The sequence below is a fragment of the Anomaloglossus baeobatrachus genome, chromosome 2, assembly GCF_048569485.1.
Source record: "Anomaloglossus baeobatrachus isolate aAnoBae1 chromosome 2, aAnoBae1.hap1, whole genome shotgun sequence".
Classification (NCBI taxonomy): domain Eukaryota; kingdom Metazoa; phylum Chordata; class Amphibia; order Anura; family Aromobatidae; genus Anomaloglossus; species Anomaloglossus baeobatrachus.
In genome coordinates this window covers 10,688,385-10,706,618 of record NC_134354.1, presented here as the reverse complement: position 1 = coordinate 10,706,618, position 18,234 = coordinate 10,688,385, and the positions used below count along the sequence as shown (strand labels likewise).

The window sequence follows — 18,234 nt, the reverse complement described above, 5'->3', positions numbered from 1 at the left end:
CACCTGCATTGCTCAGGTGGATTTTGGTCCATTCTTCCGCACACACTCCTCACATCCTGTATGGAGACACTAGTCACCTGTATTGCTCAGGTGGATTTTGGTCCATTCTTCTGCACACACTCCTCACATCCTGTATGGAGACACTAGTCACCTGCATTGCTCAGGTGGATTTTGGCCCATTCTTCCGCACACACTCCTCACATCCTGTATGGAGACACTAGTCACCTGCATTGCTCAGGTGGATTTTGGCCCATTCTTCCGCACACACTCCTCACATCCTGTATGGAGACACTAGTCGCCTGCATTGCTCAGGTGGATTTTGGCCCATTCTTCCGCACACACTCCTCACATCTTGTATGGAGACACTAGTCACCTGCATTGCTCAGGTGGATTTTGGCCCATTCTTCCGCACACACTCCTCACATCTTGTATGGAGACATTAGTCACCTGCATTGCTCAGGTGGATTTTGGCCCATTCTTCCGCACACACTCCTCACATCCTGTATGGAGACACTAGTCGCCTGCATTGCTCAGGTGGATTTTGGTCCATTCTTCCGCACACACACTCCTCACATCCTGTATGGAGACACTGGTCACCTGCATTGCTCAGGTGGATTTTGGTCCATTCTTCCGCACACACTCCTCACATCCTGTATGGAGACACTAGTCCCCTGCATTGATCAGGTGGATTTTGGTCCATTCTTCCACACACACTCCTCACATCCTGTATGGAGACACTAGTCGCCTGCATTGCTCAGGTGGATTTTGGCCCATTCTTCCGCACACACTCCTCACATCCTGTATGGAGACACTAGTCCCCTGCATTGATCAGGTGGATTTTGGTCCATTCTTCCGCACACAATCCTCACATCCTGTATGGAAACACTGGTCACCTGCATTGCTCAGGTGGATTTTGGCCCATTCTTCCGCACACACTCCTCACATCCTGTATGGAGACACTAGTCACCTGCATTGCTCAGGTGGATTATGGCCCATTCTTCCGCACACACTCCTCACATCCTGTATGGAGACACTAGTCGCCTGCATTGCTCAGGTGGATTTTGGTCCATTCTTCTGCACACACTCCTCACATCCTGTATGGAGACACTAGTCACCTGCATTGCTCAGGTGGATTTTGGCCCATTCTTCTGCACACACTCCTCACATCCTGTATGGAGACACTGGTCACCTGCATTGCTCAGGTGGATTTTGGCCCATTCTTCCGCACACACTCCTCACATCCTGTATGGAGACACTAGTCACCTGCATTGCTCAGGTGGATTTTGGCCCATTCTTCCGCACACACTCCTCACATCCTGTATGGAGACACTAGTCGCCTGCATTGCTCAGGTGGATTTTGGCCCATTCTTCCGCACACACTCCTCACATCCTGTATGGAGACACTAATCACCTGCATTGCTCAGGTGGATTTTGGTCCATTCTTCCGCACACACTCCTCACATCCTGTATGGAGACACTAGTCACCTGCATTGCTCAGGTGGATTTTGGACCATTCTTCCACACACACTCCTCACATCCTGTATGGAGACACTAGTCGCCTGCATTGCTCAGGTGGATTTTGGCCTATTCTTCTGCACACACTCCTCACATCCTGTATGGACACACTAGTCACCTGCATTGCTCAGGTGGATTTTGGCCCATTCTTCCGCACACACTCCTCACATCCTGTGTGGAGACACTAGTCACCTGCATTGCTCAGGTGGATTTTGGCCCATTCTTCTGCACACACTCCTCACATCCTGTATGGAGACACTAGTCACCTGCATTGCTCAGGTGGAATTTGGGTCCATTCTTCCGCACACACTCCTCACATCCTGTATGGACACACTAGTCACCTGCATTGCTCAGGTGGATTTTGGCCCATTCTTCCGCACACACTCCTCACATCCTGTATGGAGACACTAGTCACCTGCATTGCTCAGGTGGATTTTGGTCCATTCTTCCGCACACACTCCTCACATCCTGTATGGAGACACTAGTCATCTGCATTGCTCAGGTGGGATTTGGGTCCATTCTTCCGCACACACTCCTCACATCCTGTATGGACACACTAGTCACCTGCATTGCTCAGGTGGATTTTGGCCCATTCTTCCGCACACACTCCTCACATCCTGTATGGAGACACTAGTCACCTGCATTGCTCAGGTGGATTTTGGTCCATTCTTCCGCACACACTCCTCACATCCTGTATGGAGACACTAGTCATCTGCATTGCTCAGGTGGGATTTTGGCCCATTCTTCCGCACACACTCCTCACATCCTGTATGGAGACACTAGTCCCTGCATTGCTCAGGTGGATTTTGGCCCATTCTTCTGCACACACTCCTCACATCCTGTATGGAGACACTAGTCACCTGCATTGCTCAGGTGGATTTTGGCCCATTCTTCCGCATACACTCCTCACATCCTGTATGGAGACACTAGTCATCTGCATTGCTCAGGTGGGATTTTGGCCCATTCTTCTGCACACACTCCTCACATCCTGTATGGAGACACTAGTCATCTGCATTGCTCAGGTGGATTTTGTTCCATTCTTCCGCACACACTCCTCACATCCTGTATGGAGACACTAGTCACCTGCATTGCTCAGGTGGATTTTGGGCCATTCTTCCGCACACACTCCTCACATACTGTATGGAGACACTAGTCGCCTGCATTGCTCAGGTGGATTTTGGTCCACTCTTCCGCACACTCCTCACATCCTGTATGGAGACAATAGTCGCCTGCATTGCTCAGGTGGATTTTGGTCCACTCTTCCGCACACTCCTCACATTCTGCAGGTCCCGACTCCTTCTCTGAGCTCAGAGCTTTAGTTCCCTCCAGGCATTTTCTATTGGAGTCAGCTCCGGTGATCGGCTCGGCCATTCTGGTAGATTTATTTTCTCTCTCCTCGGCCGTGTGTTTGGGGTCATTGTCTGATGAAATGTCCGCCCTCTTTTCATCTTCATCCTCCTGGTAGATGGCCGCAGATTTTTATCAGGAATGTTTCTGTACATTTGTCCATTCATCCTTCTTTCAATGATATGGAGTTTGGCAGCGCTGTCTGCTGAAAAAAAGCCCCACACCACGATGTTCCCACCTCCACATTGCACTGGTGTTGGTGTTTTGGAGTGATTTGCCTTTTAGCCTCCAAACAAGTTGTGTATTATGGCCTCTAAAATATTCAGTTTTGGCCTCATCTGACCAGACTCTATTCTCCAGTATTTTACAGTCTCCTCTAAAAGTTGTTGAACAATTTTTGAACCTGCTTTTTGTTCAGCAATGGAGTCCTGCATGGTGAGCGTGCATGGTGAGCGTGCATACAGGAGCGTGCGTACAGGAGCGTGCGTACAGGAGCGTGCATACAGGAGCGTGCATAGAGGAGCGTGCATAGAGGAGCGTGCATACAGGAGCGTGAATACAGGAGTGAGCATACAGGTGCGTGCATACAGGAGCGTGCATACAGGAGCGTGCATACAGGAGCGTGAATACAGGAGCGAGCATACAGGAGCGTGCATACAGGAGCGTGCATACAGGAGCGTGCATACTGGAGCGTGCATACAGGAGCGTGCATACAGGAGCGTGCACACAGGAGCGTGAATACAGGAGCGAGCATACAGGAGCGTGCATACAGGAGCGTGCATACAGGAGCGTGCATACAGGATCGTGCATACAGGAGCGTGCATACTGGAGCGTGCATACAGGAGCGTACATACAGGAGCGTGCATGCAGGAGCGTGCATACAGGCCATGTCGAGGGACTGCATTACTTACTGTTTTCTGTGAAACAATTCTATCTGCTGATTCCAGGTCTTTCTGTAACTCTCGGCTCTGGACACTCTTCTAATAATTCTTTTCACTCTTCTTTCTGGAATCCTGGGGGGAGCCCCTATTTCTTGGCCAGTTTATGGTAAAATGATGTCGTTTCCACTATTGGATTATGGCCCCAGCCTCACTGGAACAGTCACTTGTTTAGAAATTCTTCTGTAATCAATGACGAGTATGTTTTGAAGCAATAAGGTTGTAAATGTCTTAAGACAGCTCATTGGTTTTACTCATCATGAGATGTTTCTTGTGTGGGACATTGATAATGAGACACTTTTCTATTTTTCAGCTGAATTCGCTGATATATTATTCACAAATTGTCAGGATTGCTTTCTAATTCCTGATCTCTGGTGTCAGGACTTGCCAGGGCTTTTTATACCTTTCTTTATGTGTTCAATACTTTTTACCTGTGTCATTCCTCATTATTGCACAAAGCTTAGTTTATGGACATCTATGGTTTGATTTTTTTTGCCTGTGGGGACTGGATGGGCTGTTACTGACATCTAGTGAGACATTTATGCCAATAGCACCTTTAGAAATATATATACTTAGAAAATGAATGGCGTGTTAAATGCTTATGTAAAAACAGGAGGGAAAAACCTGCAGATGCTTCTTTATAGAGAGCAGAGGGAAAAACCTGCAGATATGTCTTTATAGACAGCGGAGGGAAAAACCTGCAGATGCGTCTGTATAGACAGCGGAGGGAAAAACCTGCAGATATGTCTTTATAGACAGCGGAGGGAAAAACCTGCAGATGCGTCTGTATAGACAGCGGAGGGAAAAACCTGCAGATATGTCTTAATAGACAGCGGAGGGAAAAACCTGCAGATATGTCTGTATAGAGAGTGGAGGGAAAAACCTGCAGATGTGTCTGTATAGAGAGTGGAGGGAAAAACCTGCAGATGTGTCTGTATAGAGAGCAGAGGGAAAAACCTGCAGATGTGTCTGTATAGAGAGCAGAGGGAAAAACCTGCAGATGTGTCTTTATAGAGAGTGGAGGGAAAAATCTGCAATGTGTCTGTATAGAGAGCAGAGGGAAAAACCTGTAGATGTGTCTGTATAGAGATCGGAGGGAAAAACCTGCAGATGTGTCTGTAGAGAGAGCGGAGGGAAAAACCTGCAGATGTGTCTTTATAGAAAGTGGAGGGGAAAACCTGCAGATGTGTCTGTATAGAGAGCGGAGGGAAAAATCTGCAGATGTCTCTGTATAGAGAGCGGAGGGAAAAACCTGCAGACGTGTCTTTATAGAGGGCGGAGGGAAAAACCTGCAGATGTGTCTTTATAGAGAGCGGAGAGAAAAACCTGCAGATGTGTCTGTATAGAGAGTGGAGGCAAAAACTTGCAGATGTGTCTGTATAGGGAGCGGAGGGAAAACCTGCATATGTGTCTGTATAGAGAGCGGAGGGAATAACCTGCAGATGTGTCTTTATAGAGAGCAGAGGGAAAAACCTGGAGATGCGTCTGTATAGACAGCGGAGGGAAAAACCTGCAGATATGTCTTTATAGACAGCGGAGGGAAAAACCTGCAGATATGTCTTTATAGAGAGCGGAGGGAAAAATCTGCAGATGTGTCTGAATAGAGAGTGGAGGGAAAAACCTGCAGATGTGTCTGTATAGAGAGCAGAGGGAAAACCTGCAGATGTGTCTTTATAGAGAGCGGAGGGGAAAATCTGCAGGTGTGTCTGTATCGAGAGTGGAGGGAAAACCTGCAGATGTGTCTGTATAGAGAGCAGATGGAAAAACCTGCAGATGTGTCTTTATAGAGAGCGGAGGGAAAAATCTGCAGATGTGTCTGTATAGAGAGCGGAGGGAAAAACCTGCAGATGTGTCTGTATAGAGAGTGGAGGGAAAACCTGCAGATGTGTCTTTATAGAAAGTGGAGGGAAAAACCTGCAGATGTGTCTGTATAGAGAGCGGAGGGAGAAATCTGCAGATGTGTCTGGATAGAGAGCGGAGGGAAAAACCTGAAGACGTGTCTTTATAGAGGGCGGAGGGAAAAACCTGCAGATGTGTCGAGCGGAGGGAAAACCTGCAGATGTGTCTGTATAGAGAGCGGAGGTAATAACCTGAAGATGTGTCTGTATAGAGAGCGGAGGGAAAAGCTACAGATGTGTCTGTATAGAGAGTGGAGGGAAAAACCTGCAGATGTGTATGTATAGAGAGCAGGGGGAAAAACCTGAAGATGTGTCTGTATAGAGAGCAGAGGGAAAACCTACAGATGTGTCTGTATAGAGAGCGGAGGGAAAAACCTGCAGACGTGTCTTTATAGAGGGCGGAGGGAAAAACCTGCAGATGTGTCTTTATAGAGAGCGGAGGGAAAAACCTGCAGATGTGTCTTTATAGAGAGGGAGGGGGAAACCTGCAGATGTGTCTGTATAGAGAGTGGAGGGAAAAAACCTGCAGATGTGTCTGTATAGAGAGTGGAGGGAAAAACCTGCAGATGTGTCTGTATAGAGAGCGGAGGGAAAACCTGCAGATGTGTCTGTATAGAGAGCGGAGGGAATAACCTGAAGATGTGTCTGTATAGAGAGCAGAGGGAAAACCTACAGATGTGTCTGTATAGAGAGCGGAGGGAAAAACCTACAGATGTGTCTGTATAGAGAGCGGAGGGAAACTAAGGGTTTACACTGTATCTATGCAGGGTGCAGCTTCCCTGTATTCTGTCTTCTGGGTCTGTGCACTGTATCTAAGCTTATTAGGTTAATGCTGTTTGCTGAGCCGCTGTATCTAAGCCTACCGTGCACCATGTGATCCAGTCATAGGGACAATGTTCTTATTAAGCTGGGGTCACTTATTTTGTGGTGCCTCAGGCCATGTGCTCAGCATTAACCCTTTGTTCTGCTCGTAGCTCGGATACTCTCCACTGACTTTCAGAGAATTCCCACAATGCAGTGCGTGGAGTCAATGAACTCATAAATGGTGCATACACGATGAAGTCTCCGCGGTGACATGTGTACGCCGTGTTCACACCTGCACATTCCTGGCTATAACAGGCTGCATTCTGGGAAGGACTCGTCATGTGATCAGCGCTCCTGGGATCCTGAACCGTATCCGTATCCTTGCATGTATCGAAGGCTCCCATAGATCATCACGTGCTGCGGAAACTTATTGACCCCTTCATACATTGTATCATCTCGTGTATCCGGCAGCAGGAGACACCTTGTATCATCCGTGTCCGTACAATACACTGGGTCAGCTTGTTTAGCCATTGGCCCCGGGTCACTCATTAACGTGCACCGGCATGGCCGACATTACAAGCCAGGTGTGACGGACGGAGGAAGTGAAGGGAAGGGAAAGAGAAAGGGGAAGTGGAAGGGGAAAGGGGAAGGGAAAGGGGAAGGGAAAGGGAAAGGGAAAGGGAAAGGGAAAGGGAAGGGAAGGGGAAGGGAAGGAAAGGGAAGGGAAGGGAAAGGAAAGGGAAGGGAAGAGGAAAGGGAAGAGGAAAGGGAAGAGGAAAGGGAAGAGGAAAGGAAAGGGAAGGGAAGGGAAGGGAAAGGGAAGGGAAAGGGAAGGGAAAGGAAAGGGAAGGGAAGAGGAAAGGGAAGAGGAAAGGAAAAAGGAAAGGGAAGGGAAGGGAAGGGAAGGAAAAGGGAAGGAAAGGGAAGGAAAAGGAAAGGGAAGGGAAAGGAAGGAAAGGAAAGGGAAGGAAAAGGAAAGGACCGCAATCATATCCCATCCACAGACATTTCTGATGAGTTGTAGTGTTCTGTATATGTGATTCATTGCTGAATCTCCTCATCTCTTTACCTGTGATCTCCCTGATATGAAAGATGACAGCAAATATATATACCCTGTGTGCAGAATTATTAGGTAAGATGTATTTTAGCGGATTTTTTTTATTATTCATCAACAACTATGTTCTTAATCAACCCAAAAGACTCATAAATATCAAAGCTGCCTCCGCTGCCCCAGCTGTCACCTCTGCCTCTGTCGCCTCTGCTGTCACCGCTGCCCCCGCTGCCTCTGCTATCACCGCTGCCTCCGCTGTCGCCTCCGCTGTCACCTCTGCCTCTGTCGCCTCTGCTGTCACCGCTGCCCCCGCCGCCTCCGCTATCACCGCTGCCTCCGCTGTCGCCTCTGCTGTCACCACTGCCCCCACCGCCTCCGCTATCACCGCTGCCTCCGCTGTCGCCTCTGCTGTCACCTCTGCCTCTGTTGCCTCCGCTATCACCGCTGCCTCCGCTGCCTCCGCTATCACCGCTGCCTCCGCTGCCCCTGTCGCCTCTGCTGTCACCACTGCCTCTGTCGCCTCTGCTGCCCCTGCCGCCTCCGCTGTTGCCTCAATAATGGGTTAATCGTTCATTTTCCGCCATTGGCTCACATAGAGCTAATCACAGAGTGAGATGTGTAAATTCGCGCTTATCTGTGTCATCTCCTTTTTCCGATGCTTCGGTAAACTCTGCTAAGCTGTTTTGATTTTGCTTTCACGCTCCTGTCCTTGCATTTTTCCAGTCCAATTAGGTTATTACTAAGGCTAAATGAGGCATGGCGCCTCTGAAAGTCACACCGTCACCCCGGTGATGGGGCTCCCGCGGTGATTGGTGAGGCCTATCCGACTGTGACTGAAGCTGAACTTCTCCTCTCTCCACCTCCATCCCAAGAATATCACCTTCACATTCTTAAGGCCTGAAGAAGACGGCTGGGGCTGTGATGTCATCAGACGACGCGATTACTGAGGCCTGCCTCCTGAGAACATGGCGTCCACGTAAACAGCGGGGAACATCTCAGAAACACCCCCGTTTTCAGGAAGATATGTACAGAGTTGGATGTGGAACTTAGACTGCTGCCTGAGGTTTTAGTTAAAATGATCCTGGTGCTTTCCTACTAAAGCCATTTGAAGGGGCTATCCCGCTGTCCCAGCACGTCAGGGATTTGTTATCATCCTGCTGTAACAACTGTCGGTGTCACTGTTAGAGGTAACATCATCCTGCTGTAACAACTGATGGTGTCACTATCAGAGGTAACATCATCCTGCTGTAACAACTGATGGTGTCACTGTCAGAGGTAAAATTATCCAGTTGTAACAACTGACGGTGTCACTGTCAGAGGTAACATCGTCCTGCTGTAACAACTGATGATGTCACTGTCAGAGGTAAAATCATCCTTTTGTAACAACTGACAATGTCACTATCAGAGGAAACATTATTCTGCTGTAACAAGTGACGGTATCACTGTCAGAGGTAACATTATCCTGGTGTAACAATTGATGATGTCACTGTCAGAGGTAACATTTTCCTGCTGTAACAACTGATGATGTCACTGTCAGAGGTAAAATCGGACTGCTGTAACAACTGACGGTGTCACTGTCAGAGGTAACATCATTCTGCTGTAAAAACTGATGGTGTCACTGTTAGAGGTAACATCATCCTGCTGTAACAACTGATGGTGTCCCTATCAGAGGTAACATTATCCAGTTGTAACAACTGACGGTGTCACTGATAGAGGTAACATCATCCTGCTGTAACAACTGACAATGTCACTGTCAGAGGAAACATTATCCTGCTGTAACAACTGATGATGTCACTGTTAGAGGTAACATCACCTGCTGTAACAACTGACAGTATCACTGTCAGAGGTAACATTTTCCTGCTGTAACAACTGATGATGTCACTATCAGAGGTAACATCTTCGTGCTGTAACAACTGACATTGTCACTGTCAGAGGTAACATCGTCTTGATGTAACAGCTGGTGGTGTCATTGTCAGAGGTAACATTTTCCTGCTGTAACAACTGACGATGTCACTGTCAGAGGTAAAATCGGACTGCTGTAACAACTGATAGTGTCACTGTCAGACGTAAAATCATCCTGCTGTAACAACTGACAATGTCACTGTCAGAGGTAACATCACCTGCTGTAACAACTGACGGTATCACTGTCAGAGGTAACATCACCTGCTGTAACAACTGACGATATCACTGTCAGAGGTAACATCACCTGCTGTAACAACTGATGGTATCACTGTCAGAGGTAACATCATCCTGCTGTAACAATTGATGGTGTCACAGTCAGAGATAACATCATCCTGCTGTAATAACTGACAAAGTCACTTCTGTGACTGAAATCAGTGATGTACTGTATATTCCATTCCATTGCACCCTCAGCTTTTCCCCACTAATATGCTTGCTGGAGGCAAAGCAGATTGATTGTGTCCTGCATTTAGTAAAATTATCTGGATGGATGATTGCATTAGTAATACTACTACTTGCCACTTTTTCTTTTACAGAATGTGCTGCTCCTTTGTCCTGGGTCCAGACATGCTGTATCTTCTGTCTCTTTGCTGCGCTGTCACACTGTGCAGTTTCTGCAGTGTGTTACGGCTTTCTCTCTTTATATCTCCGGCTAGGCTGTGAGCTGTGATGACTTCTTGCTATCCAGATTCGCCATAATAGTATGCTGCATTCCCGACCTCAGTTTTTAGATTCTGATAGTTCTCCTGATTGGCTGTGCTATACCAGATTGTGTGAAAATTGCCTAAAAATTCGACAGCAGCGTGATCTGGATAGAATCAATTTTCTCATCTTAAATGTTCATACTTCGTAGACTCGTTCTGTCCAGTGTAATGTATAATCACAATAAATAGTCTCAGTATATCCTCTGTGATGTGTATACAGCAGTCCCAGTGTATTCTATGTTAGGAAGAACCCCAATTCCCAAATACCCCTGGATTATTATAGCTCATTTGTGTCCTGTGCTAATTCTCATTTGAGTTCCCCACACATTGAAGAGGGCTGGGGTCTGAACGTTTACTTAGAGTGAACCTGACAGGTCCCCCGTACCCCCAGAACCACCAATAGTTGTATCTTTCTATCTAAATTCCCTGCCTCACCACATCTTCTGCACGTCCGGTCATACGCAGAGCGCCCCTCTGAAGCCGAGGTGCAAACACCAGACTTCAGAGGCCCAATGATGTGAATGAACAGAGAGGTGCGCATGCGCGAGATCTGTATAGCGCTGGCGATGCCAACGGATGTTGTATATCATATTATCACGCCCTGTTGTCAAATTAGTCCAAGGAAACACTAACCTTAATAACATCCCGTTGACTACTCAAAGGAGTCATTTGCATACATAAATAGACTTTGGAAAAACTTTTTCTGTTTATGTGTGCAATGTAAAATATAGATAGGAAGATACAACTGATGGTGGTCCTGGGGGCGGGGACCTGTCAGGTTCACTTTACCCAACAGCCAAGTCTTAGGATTCTCCCATACAAATGCATGGTACTCCAGAAATTAATTCAGATCCCTCTGCACAAAGCCTTCAGTGCTCAAAACTGCAGAACAGTGAGTGCAGCTCTGGAGTATAATACAGGAGGTAACTCAGGATCAGTAATGTATGTACACAGTGACTGCACCAGCAGAATAGTGAGTGCAGCTCTGGGGTATAATACAGGAGGTAACTCAGGATCAGTAATGTATGTACACAGTGACTGCACCAGCAGAATAGTGAGTGCAGCTCTGGAGAATAATACAAGAGGTAACTCAGGACCAGTAATGTAATGTATGTACACAGTGACTGCAGCAGCAGAATAGTGAGTGCAGCTCTGGAGTATAATACAGGAGGTAACTCAGGATCAGTAATGTAATGTATGTACACAGTAACTGCACCAGCAGAATAATGAGTGCAGCTCTGGAGTATAATATAGGAGGTAACTCAGGATCAGTAATGTAATGTATGTACACAGTGACTGCACCAGCAGAATAGTGAGTGTAGCTCTGGGGTATAATACAGGAGGTAACTCAGGATCAGTGATGTAATGTATGTACACAGTGACTGCACCAGCAGAATAGTGAGTGCAGCTCTGGAGTATAATACAGGAGGTAACTCAGGATCAGTAATGTAATGTATGTACACAGTGACTGCACCAGCAGAATAGTGAGTGCAGCTCTGGAGAATAATACAGGCTGTAGTCAGTATCAGTACAGGGTCAGTAATTTAATGTATTAACACATTAACCATAACTTTTCATATAAATAAATTCTGTTATTTGGAAACTGAAAGATTATCAAAGCTTGACATGGACTGCAGATTTCTCCTCTTGGAGGTGCTGAGGATATTATACTGCTGTGCGGATGAGCCTGCAAATTGTACAGTGCGGTGGTCCTTGTGGTACAGAGCTTGCGGTGGTCCTTATGGTGCAGACCTTGCGGTGGTCCTTATGGTGCAGAGCTTGCGGTGGTCCTTGTGGTGCAGAGCTTGCGGTGGTCCTTGTGGTGCAGAGCTTGCTGTGGTCCTTGTGGTGCAGAGCTTGCGGTGGTCCTTGTGGTGCAGAGCTTGCGGTGGTCCTTGTGGTGCAGAGCTTGCGGTGGTCCTTGTGGTGCAGAGTTTGCGGTGGTCCTTGTGGTACAGAGCTTGCGGTGGTCTTTGTGGTGCAGAGCTTGTGGTGGTCCTTGTGGTGCAGAGCTTGCAGTAGTCTTTGTGGTGCAGAGCTTGCGGCGGTCCTTGTGGTGCAGAGCTTGCGGTGGTCTTTGTGGTACAGAGCTTGCGGTGGTCTTTGTGGTGCAGAGCTTGCGGTGGTCTTTGTGGTGCAGAGCTTGCGGTGGTCCATGTGGTGCAGAGCTTGCGGTGGTCTTTGTGGTGCAGAGCTTGCGGTGGTCCTTGTGGTACAGAGCTTGCGGTGGTCTTTGTGGTGCAGAGCTTGCGGTGGTCTTTGTGGTGCAGAGGTTGTGGTGGTCCTTGTGGTGCAGAGCTTGCGGTGGTCTTTGTGGTGCAGAGCTTGCGGTGGTCCTTGTGGTCCAGAGCTTGCGGTGGTCTTTGTGGTGCAGAGCTTGCGGTGGTCTTTGTGGTGCAGAGCTTGCGGTGGTCCTTGTGGTGCAGAGCTTGCGGTGGTTCTTGTGGTGCAGAGCTTGCGGTGGTCCTTGTGGTGCAGAGCTTGCGGTGGTCCTTGTGGTGCAGAGCTTGCGGTGGTCCTTGTGGTGCAGAGCTTGCGGTGGTCTTTGTGGTGCAGAGTTTGCGGTGGTCTTTGTGGTACAGAGCTTGCAGTGGTCTTTGTGGTGCAGAGTTTGCGGTGGTCTTTGTGGTGCAGAGCTTGCGGTGGTCTTTGTGGTGCAGAGCTTGCGGTGGTTCTTGTGGTGCAGAGCTTGCGGTGGTCCTTGTGGTGCAGAGCTTGTGGTGGTCTTTGTGGTGTAGAGCTTGCGGTGGTCCTTGTGGTGCAGAGCTTGCGGTGGTCCTTGTGGTCCAGAGCTTGCGGTGGTCCTTGTGGTGCAGAGCTTGCGGTGGTCCTTGTGGTGCAGAGCTTGCGGTGGTCTTTGTGGTGCAGAGCTTGTGGTGTTCCTTGTGGTGCAGAGCTTGCGGTGGTCTTTGTGGTGCAGAGTTTGCGGTGGTCTTTGTGGTGCAGAGCTTGCGGTGGTCCTTGTGGTGCAGAGCTTGCGGTGGTTCTTGTGGTGCAGAGCTTGCGGTGGTCCTTGTGGTGCAGAGCTTGCGGTGGTATTTGTGGTGCAGAGCTTGCGGTGGTCCTTGTGGTGCAGAGCTTGTGGTGGTCCTTGTGGTGCAGAGCTTGCGGTGGTCTTTGTGGTGTAGAGCTTGCGGTGGTCCTTGTGGTGCAGAGCTTGCGGTGGTCCTTGTGGTGCAGAGCTTGCGGTGGTCCTTGTGGTGCAGAGCTTGCGGTGGTCTTTGTGGTGCAGAGCTTGTGGTGGTCCTTGTGGTGCAGAGGTTGTGGTGGTCTTTGTGGTGCAGAGTTTGTGGTGGTCTTTGTGGTGCAGAGCTTGCGGTGGTCTTTGTGGTGCAGAGCTTGCGGTGGTCTTTGCGGTGCAGAGGTTGTGGTGGTCTTTGTGGTGCAGAGTTTGCGGTGGTCTTTGTAGTGCAGAGCTTGCGGTGGTCTTTGCAGTGCAGAGGTTGTGGTGGTCTTTGTGGTGCAGAGTTTGCGGTGGTCTTTGTAGTGCAGAGCTTGCGGTGGTCTTTGTGGTGCAGAGCTTGCGGTGGTCTTTGCGGTGCAGAGGTTGTGGTGGTCTTTGTGGTGCAGAGCTTGCGGTGGTCCTTGTGGTGTAGAGCTTGCGGTGGTCTTTGTGGTGCAGAGCTTGCGGTGGTCCTTGTGGTGCAGAGCTTGCGGTGGTCTTTGTGGTGCAGAGCTTGCGGTGGTCCTTGTGGTGCAGAGCTTGCGGTGGTCTTTGTGGTGCAGAGCTTGCGGTGGTCTTTGTGGTGCAGAGCTTGCGGTGGTCTTTGTGGTGCAGAGCTTGCGGTGGTCTTTGCGGTGCAGAGGTTGTGGTGGTCTTTGTGGTGCAGAGCTTGCGGTGGTCCTTGTGGTGTAGAGCTTGCGGTGGTCTTTGTGGTGCAGAGCTTGCGGTGGTCCTTGTGGTGCAGAGCTTGCGGTGGTCTTTGTGGTGCAGAGCTTGCGGTGGTCCTTGTGGTGCAGAGCTTGCGGTGGTCTTTGTGGTGCAGAGCTTGCGGTGGTCTTTGTGGTGCAGAGCTTGCGGTGGTCCTTGTGGTGCAGAGCTTGCGGTGGTCTTTGTGGTGCAGAGCTTGCGGTGGTCTTTGTGGTGCAGAGCTTGCGGTGGTCTTTGTGGTGCAGAGCTTGCGGTGGCACCTGCGTGGTGCTGCTGATGGATGGCCGGGGAGCAGCCCCTTCCCTTTGTTTGGCAGATGTCCGGTTCTGGAGAGCCCGCACCTGGTATCTTAATGTAGGAGCACAGACATTGCTATTTACTTATTGCTGGAGAGGATAGCTCAGCGGCAGAGGCAGGAGACATAATGCGATTTGTGGGGGGTGGTGCAGGGGGGGTGCGGGCACCTGCAGAGGCTTTGTTTGTTCTCGGTCCCCTCTGAATAATTTATTGCGGTTAATATTTGTTTGTTCCGTGGATGTTATACAGAGAGCGTCCATTTATCCGGCTGTAAATCAATGCTCTGACACACGTCACATCACAGGCTGAACTCATTAACTATCAATTCTGTTACATTTTTGAAGGGGAATTGAGTTTTAATGGAAGCAATCCCCTATGACACCCGATCCGGAGCGATTCGCAGAACATCTACAATGCAACTTTACTTTGACATGAAAGGCGCACAAATACGTTATTTCTCCATTATCCTCTTCAAACAACTCATGAGCAGCGCTCCCCAACTAATGAGTCTCTAATGTGGACGACTGATACAAATGATGCCTTGCATTTATATCTGAATGTTCACCCTTTATCTGCTGGACAAATTTAAGCTTTTCTACTGTCCGATGTGAAAATTGAATTAGTGCCCCTCCCCAGAGTGCAATTTATACATGCACTGAAAAAAACACGATTCCATCATTGTTTTGGGGGTTTTCTTTTAGAGTATTCATTTATTATTATTGAACACCCATTAGGAACTTGAACCTGTGATTGTTTAATTGTGAATGCTATATGCTGCAATACCATCGTATTGCAGTATGTAGAACAAATCACTGTCTCCTATAAAGAAATACAGCACCAGACCAACCTTTAGTACAGGAATACATAAACAGAATCACCATAAGTACATGAATACTGCACAAAAATCACAATCAGTACATGATTATATTGCCAGAACCACATCAGTACATGAATACAGCACCAGAACAACCATCAGTACATGTATACATTACCAAAAGACTATCATTACATGAATAAAGCATCAAAACCACCATCAGTACATGAGTACATGACTGTGTCACCAGAAGCATTATCAGTAGGGATGATTAAATACCTCAAATATTCGGCTTTGCAAATATTTGCCGAAAAGGTCGCCGCTATTCGACTATTCACGAATATTTGCTGCGCAATGTAAGTCTATGGGAAACCCGAATAACAACTATTCAGAACTATTCGGGCTTCCCATAGACTTACATTGCGCATCGAATATTCGCATAGCACCAACCTATTCATCAGATATTCACGAAGCTAAATATTTTAGGTATTCGATCATCCCTAATCACCAGTAGAATACAGCACAAGAACCACCATCAGTACATGAATACATCACTGGAGCAATAACAGTACATGAATAAATCACCTAAAGCATCATCGGTACAGAAATACAGCACACCAACCACTATCAGTACATGAATACCTCACTGCAACAACTAGCCGTTCATGAATGGATCACCTGAACCACAAGCAGTACATGGATACAGTACCAGAACCATCATGAGCTCATGAAAAAAAAGCACCATAACAATCATCAATGAATGAATACATGATCAGCATCAGTCCTTGAATACAGTACCAATCTTAGTACAGTGATCAATTGCAATGTCAGGTGAGCGCCCACAATATACATTGGTATCACATGAATGTATGCTTGGTATGTTATTGATAAAGGTAAGGAGATACTGAGAGTTTTTGTTAAAAAGAGAAAAAAAATTCTCAAATCCAGCTCACCAGTATGTATGAGGTCCAAGGATGGTGCAAGGAAGATGAATCACGGCCATGACACTAGGATATACAAAAAAGGGAATCTAGCACGACATCCAATGGATACAAATCTTCTGTTTGCTTTATTAATCCATGTTGAAAGGTGAAGTTAAAATACAGACAAGGGACGCGTTTCGGAATATACTTCCTTATTCACAATCCTATACAGACTAACATAAAACAGTTCCTTATAAAGGCAAGGTAGAATGGATCAGGAAATGACATCATATGTTAATGAACCACAAACAAAAACTTTTAACATGGACTAAATGGAATACAATATTGTCGGAGCGTTCTACTAAATTAATAACACTCATTGTTGAACATGAACAGATTAAATTGACTACTTTGGAAGAGAATATTTAAAAAAATTGAAAGTTCTCTTACCAAATATATGGATACCAGCAATTATAATGTTCACAAAATGAGAATACATAAAAAATGAATGGAAATGGAAGACAACATTACTGCTATTAAAGAAAGGAAATTCAAAAGAGATGTCATGGATCTCAGTAAAAATCACGTTTATACCCGGCCACAACATCGCAGAAATATTCAATCAGGTTTTAAATCCATCCGTAAAGGGAAAAACAGATCTTATCCATCTGACACCTCTAGAGTCAGTTTTTCTTCCACAGACATTGAAACCACAGATGTGAACACGGACTTATCTGATTCTGACTCTGCTTTACCTTCAACATCATTAAGAAATGTGAATGGAAAAAATTCAAAAAACGTGACGATGTTGAATGTAAACCCCCCAAAAAAACAAGGAGGGGAGGACTTGCGTTGTGCGGCATCCGTTGCAATCCGCCGCCTTGAGGAATTATGGTCACTGTTGCAGGAATCCGTTTATTTCTCATAGGCTTCTATTTAGGGCGGATTGCAACGGATGGTCTTGCGTTGCATCCGCCCCTCGGCGCATCAGTCGTTTAGTGACTGACCATCGGGCGGGAGGAATGCACAATGGAACGTTTTTTTGTTGCTGTAAAAAAAACGCAATCCGCAGGATTCCGTCGTGATCCATTAAGAGGCATAATGAATGTCTATGGTGCTGGATTCCGTCACGTTCTACTAAGCATGTCCAGGAGAACCTTCCAAATAGTGTAATCTCTCTCCCTCTCCCTCTCTCTTCTCTCCTTTCTCTCTCCTCTTTCTCTCTCTCTCTCTTCTTCTCTCTCTCTTCTCTCTCTCTCTCCTGTCTCTCTCCTTTCTCTCCTCTCTCCCTCTCTGTGTCTCTCCTCTCTCTTTTCTCTCCCTCTCTCTCCTCTCTTTCTCCTCTCTCCCTCTCTCCTCTCTCTCTCCCTCTCACTCCTCTCTCTCCTCTTTCTCCTCTCTCTCTCCCTCTCTCTCTTCCCTCCCCCTCTCTCTCCCTCTCTCTCTCTCCCTCTCTCTCTCTCTTCTCTCCCCCTCTCTCTCCCTCTCTCTCTCTCCCTCTCTCTCTCTCTTCTCTCCCCCTCTCTCTCCCCCTCTCTCTCTCCCTCTCTCTCTCTCTTCTCTCTCTCCCTCTCTCTCCTCTCTTTCTCTCTCTGTCTCTCTTCTCTTTCTCCTCTCTCTCCCTCTCTCCTCTCTCTCTCTCCTCTCTCTCTCCCCTCTCTCTCTTCTCTCTCCTCTCTCCCTCTCTCTGTCTCTCTCCTCTCTCTTTCTCCTCTCTCTCTCTCCTCTCTTTCCCTCTCTCCTCTTTCTCCTCTTTCTCTCCTCTCTCTCATCTCTCTCGCCTCTCTCTCTCTCCTCTCTCTCCTTTCTCTCCTCTCTCTCTCTTTCTCCTCTCTCTCCTCTCTTTCCCTCTCTCCTCTCTCTCTCCTCTCTCTCCTCTCTCCTCTTTCTCGCTCTCTCTCCCTCTCTTCTCTCTCCTCTTTCTCCTCTCTCTCTCCTCTTTCTCCTCTCTCTCTCCCCTCTCTCTCCTCTTCCTCCTCTCTCCTCTCTCTTTCTCTCCTCTCTCCTCTTCCTCCTCTCTCTGCTCTCTCTCTCTCCTCTCTTTCCTCTCTCTCTCCTCTCTCATCTCTCTCTTCTCTCTCTCTCTCTCCTCTCTCATCTCTCTCTCCTCTCT

General features: G+C 47.7%; 1 protein-coding gene and 1 long non-coding RNA gene across 2 annotated transcripts in view; one reads left to right on the top strand and one right to left on the bottom strand.

Moving 5' to 3' along the window:
* Positions 1 to 16,358, bottom strand: part of LOC142290839 (uncharacterized) — a 260,413-nt gene extending 244,055 nt beyond the window's left edge. Inside the window, exon 1 of the long non-coding RNA XR_012750392.1 lies at positions 16,152 to 16,358. This is a non-coding gene — a long non-coding RNA (uncharacterized LOC142290839). The remainder of the gene's footprint in view (positions 1 to 16,151) is intronic.
* CASR (calcium sensing receptor) overlaps positions 1 to 18,234 on the top strand; it is a 220,895-nt gene that overhangs the window by 33,781 nt on the left and 168,880 nt on the right. The gene's annotated exons all lie outside the window — the stretch shown is intronic.